General features: G+C 47.7%; 1 pseudogene; it reads right to left on the bottom strand.

The window, feature by feature from the left end:
• Positions 1-4,561: 4,561 nt before the first annotated feature.
• LOC132344568 (etoposide-induced protein 2.4 homolog) lies at positions 4,562-5,514 on the bottom strand (annotated as a pseudogene).

Genomic DNA, 5,514 nt, shown 5'->3' on the forward strand with positions numbered 1-5,514 from the left:
GATTTTGGAGGTCCTTTCCCTGATTTTCATCCCAGCTCCAGTCTCCTGAGGGGAGGAGGGACCATTGTCTTTATTTAGCTTAAATCAGAAGTGTCATGGTGTTGATGCATGATCTAGTATTTCTTTTTTGCAAGGCTAACCTTTTTGTAATGAAAGCAAAATAAGCAATATGTTACATGTGAATATTGGAGAAGGAAATGGCAACCCACTCCAGTATTCTTGCCTGGAGAATCCCAGGGACAGGGGAGCCTGGTGGGCTGCAGTCCATGGGGTCACGAAGAGTCAGACACAACTGAGCGACTTCACCTCACTTTCACTTGACATGTGAATGAGATTCCTTCCATTCCCCACATTTCTTTGCTGGCTTTGGGACACTTATCATTGAAAACGTGTGAATTCCTGTCAGTCTGGACATTCCTGCTTTTGTCTACCTGTGGACCCCTGCTGTTTACAGGACGAATAATTTCCTGCCACATGGCCGCTGTCTCCATTTCTGTTCTCATAGCTATCTGCCTGTTGTAACAACTAAAACCTCCTTAGTTTTACTGTCATTTAATTGCATGGTTCAGTTCAGTTTAGTCGCTCAGTCATGTCGGACTCTGCGACCCCATGAATTGCAGCAGGCCACACCTCCCTGTCCATCACCAGCTCCCGGGGTTCACCCAAACCCACATCCACTGAGTCCGTGATGCAATCCAGCCATCTCATCCTCTATTGTCCCCTTTTCCTCCTGCCCCCAATCCCTCCCAGCATCAGAGTCTTTTCCAATGAGTCAAGTCGTCGCATGAGGTGGCCAAAGTACTGGAGTTTAAGCTTCACCATCATTCCTTCCAAAGAACACCCAGGACTGGTTGGATCTCCTTGCAGTCCACGGGACTCTCAAGAGTCTTCTCCAACACCACAGTTCAAAAGCATCAATTCTTGGGGGCTCAGTTTTTTCACAGTCCAGTTCTCACATCCATACAAGACTACTGGAAAACCTCAGCACTGGCCACGGGACTGGAGAAGGTCAGTTTTCTTTCCAATCCCAAAGAAAGGCAATGCCAAGGAATGCTCAAACTACCACACAATGGCACTCATCTCACATGCTAAAAAGTAACTACATGGTAGTCACTGAAAAATACATTTATGCCACAAAACAGAATTTTAGCTATACAACTTAACATTTAATTTTGTTCATGAGTAAGTAAGACTCAGATTTCTGTCAACTACAAAGATGCACAACTTGAAAATTACAGGTTGTATTTGTAACAAAATCAGGACTGCAGTGCAGGAGACAGCACCTCAGATAGCTCTGAGAGACTGCTCCAAAGAGGTGGGTCAGGAGAGATCAATATGTTATATTTTGGTAACGGGGAGAGTGAAAGTGTTAATTGTTCAGGCATGTCAGACTCTGTGACTCCATAGACTGTAACCTGCAGTTTCTCTGTCCATGGAATTCTCTGGAGTGGCTTACCATTTCCTGACCCAGGGGATCTTCCTGACCCAGGGATCAAATCCAGGTCTCTTGCATTGCAAGCAGTGAGCCACCAGGGAAGCCCCTGGTGAAGGGGAGTTCAATACAATTAAATATTCAGTTTACAAAAGATTTTCCGGTAGTCAAAGAGCTGATGTCACTACCAAGGGATTTAATGCTTTTCTAATCATGAGATGCAGGGATTGGGATCATGAAATCAGTTCCTGAAAATGACCAACTATCTAAAACCTGTCTGACTAGATTGCCTGGAGCACAGAATGCCTCAGTCCACACTGGACTCTCAAGGGGTGTTGATAGTTGGCAGCTGCTATTCGGTGGAGGAAAACCTTACACGACACATCCAAGTGTGCAGTCAACTCTAAGAGCACCTAGCCTTTAGGGCCCAAGTGAAAGCCCTAGAGAGCCTGGGACACAAGTCACGGCAAGTCTCCAGAGGATGACCATCCATCCAGTCAACGAAGACTATCTCTGCACTCCACTCGAGGACAGGTTAGAGCTAAAGCCAGCCCTGGTCCTGAAGCACTGGCAGGAAATATTAGGCCCTGGGGGACCCTGTCCTAAACTTTTCTTGTCTTTAACTTCTTTGCAATGCCTTACGGAAACTTCTGAATGTGGGTAAATGCCATGCAGTCCCTAGAATGAGCCCAGTCTAAGGTCCCGAAAACCATGCCCCAGTATGCCATCTCACACCCGCTGTAGAGTTATCACACCATAGTTTCTGCTTTGTTTTGTTTTGAACTAGGGCTGGGAAAGACAGGTACCAGCCTGCCGGAGCCCCACGGATTCTTGGACGTTTACAGATTCAGAGAGTAAGAAGACCTGTTTCCAGTGTCTCCTGGGCTGCTTGTTCAGAAAGCACCCAGAGACGGCCAAGCCTTGCCTTCTAGCGCTGTAGATGCGTCTCTGTAGAAGGGGCAAAGCTGGGGTGTACATGCTCAAATGCAAAAGCTGGCCCTGGGCAGGAGATCTCATGCAGGGCACCGTGAAGAGGACATCCATAAAACCTGTGAACTTTACCCTTTGCCCTCAAAAGAGGTGCTGCTTCAGGGAGAAAAGTTGTAGAGTGAGAACTTCATGTGGGACAGAACGTCATGTGGGACATCACCCTCAGGCATGCCCACGGTGGAGCCCTTCTATCTGGGATGAGAGGACAACAGTGGGGGGACAGACGAACTCTGCCTACTCCATTTGTGCCAGTCTGTCTTTTGCTCAATCCAGAGGTGGACGCGATTCCAGAAAGCAGTCATCTACTTCAGAAGGACCACCCTAAGTGCTGACCAGTCCTTCAGTGAGCTCCATATGCTCCAGGTGTTCCCACTGGCCCTTGGCCCACACAGTAGTGGCAAAGCCCTAGATGAAGGACAGCTCCCTTGTGGTTGAAAACATTCTGTGCTGAGCCGTCCCGCAAGGAAGAGAAACGGTCACCACAGGGCTGGTGAGAAAAATGTTTTTCCTACAGCTTGGCCTGGCAGAGGGCCTTGGGCAAAGGCCTTAAGCCTTCCTGGAAAAAGGGATATTGACCCCTGAGCTGCAGCAGCAGCAGCAGCAGCAGCAGCAGCAGCAGCAGCAGTAGCAGCATGGGACACAGAGCACATGGCTGCGTAGGCTCGCCCTAACAGCCTCTTTCCCCTCACTTCTGCCCCTGGACACGCTGTACCGAAGCTGAGTTCCTGGAAAAAATAACAGAGTTCACATGAGCTCTAACATCTACGATGGGATCTGTTTTCCTTTATCTGATTCCTTGCATTTTCTCTTTTCCCCTGGTCACTTTTGCCAGAAACTAATATCCTCACTGCCTTCCCACCCCTCACTTTCTCCCTAGGCCACAGCCCCCCTCCATATACCTTATACACGATCCCCTAAGATGTTACCTGGAACCCCAGCTCTGGGAAGCGGACTCTCAGCAAAGCTGACCGTGCACTCATATACACACTCATACACATGTGGCCTTCGAGGTTCATAGCGAGTTCAATGTTAAGGCTTTTCCCTTGTTCTGTACTCTTATTCAAGTGTCTGATGATAGGCAACAGAGAGGATACCCGGGCCACCACCTTCCAACAGAATTGCGTTCCACTGTTTCAATCTCTGGCCCTTGTTCACCAGACCCTTTCCACGAACATCCACATTTCCCTTGTAAAACTGCCAGACCCACAGTCAATGGGCCCCTCGTCTTCCTTCTCCATCCTCCCCAACCCCCACCCCACGGGAAGAACTGCACCCCCTGACACAACCCCAACATATGACTTAGCCCCCTCTACGAATCTCCACGGACTGGTAATTCCCACGCGGTGGACTGACTCTCCTACATGCAGCTGAAGTGTTTGTCCTGAGGACCTGCCCAAACAATACGCGCCCACATGCAGCTGATGCTTTTTATTTTTCCTTTGCAATTAATTCAGGTTTACTGGTGTCTCACTCTCGATCCACTTCAGCACCAGACCACTCTTCACTACTTTCCCGTCCAAGAGAACTATGCTGGCCATTGGTCTTCACGTGAAGCAGCTTCTTCGGTTTTCTATTTTAGGTGAAGGGGGGCACACCATCGTAAGTGTCTCAAAAGCTGGGGGGAGGGGGTTCCTTGCAAAACAGAGAGAGACAGAGATATGTACACTTACCCTCCCCGAAAACACTAAAGACAGCTTGATTCTTTCAAGTCAGTTCCCAGGGGGGCGTGTCTGTGAACGTTTACATGCCCTAGAAGCACATAGTAAAAAACGGGTATCCCAGTCTTCAGCGTAGAACTATTTACAATAGCTAGGACGTGGAAGCAGCCTATGTGTCCATCAGCAGATGAAGGGATAAGGAAGTTGGAGTACACATACACAGCGGTGTCTTACACAGCTCTAACACGGAACGCATCCATGTCAGTTCTAATGAGATGGAATGAACGTGGAGCCTGCTATACTGCGTGAAGTAAGTCAGAAAGAGAAAGACAAACACTGTCCGTTAACACAAATATATGGAGTTGAGGACCTTGTAGGTGGTGCTGGGCAGCAAAGAAGAAACAGACATATAAAGAACAGACTTTGGCCTCAGTGGGAGATGGTGACGGTGGGTTAATGTGAGAAAGTAGCCCAAAAAGGTTTACATTAGCTTATGCAAAACAGATGACCAGTGCGAGTTTGACAGGTGGAGCAAGGCAACCAAAAGAAAGAGGATAGAGAAGAGGCAGCCACAATGCAGGAGAGTGCATTGCCATCTTACAATGGAAATCCAGGGGTAAACCAAATCCAAAGTAGTAAGGGCAGTTTCTTTCTATGTTGATACTGCTGGGGCATTCCAGTTCCTTTATTGAACCAATGATTTTCAAAGCAATACCAACGATTTTCAAAGCAACATAATGGGTACGGAAGTGAATAGAGAAGGGATGTATGCAGGAGACTAAGCAACTGGCCAAAATGAATGGTAAAGAGGCTGACAAACATACCCTGGAGGAGGAAGAGAGACTGCAGTGAAAGGCTAAAGAGCATGTCAGCAGTTACTCTGCTGTTAGCGAATGGGTGAGGTTCCCTCCTTGACCTCTCAAATGCCAGGTCAGCTAAATCCTGGAACCAAATCATGTTCACAACATTGATGAGAATGAAGTGGGGGAGCACAAAGAGAGATCACTGAGCTGAAGAACTTCAGCTATGACCAAAAATCTCCATGTAGAGATGGATTACCAATAATATGGGCCACTACTGACTGAAGCACAGGACTGAAAAGTCCATAAAACAAGAGGAGACTGAATCAGAAAACTCCAGCATCACAAGTGCAGCAGTGAAAAGTTCTCCCAACAACATTTGGCTCACTTTCCTGCTTCCTCTCTGTGCTCTGGGCTTCCCCCTGAGCCAGGATACTGCTTGCCCTTTTTTGATGCTACTCCTCCCTCTTTTGTTGAATTTGAGCATCCAACTTTGAGACGGTACAAATTCCCAAGACAGAGTCTGATTTCCCTGGCAAGGTCCTGCAGAAAGGTTGTGACATTCAGCCATCACTTCACTGTCCAAACTATCAACTACAGAAAGGAGAGAAAGAGGTTTCCCCAAATATTTCAT

The sequence above is a fragment of the Bos taurus genome, chromosome Y, assembly GCF_002263795.3.
Source record: "Bos taurus isolate L1 Dominette 01449 registration number 42190680 breed Hereford chromosome Y, ARS-UCD2.0, whole genome shotgun sequence".
Taxonomy (NCBI): Eukaryota; Metazoa; Chordata; class Mammalia; order Artiodactyla; family Bovidae; genus Bos; species Bos taurus.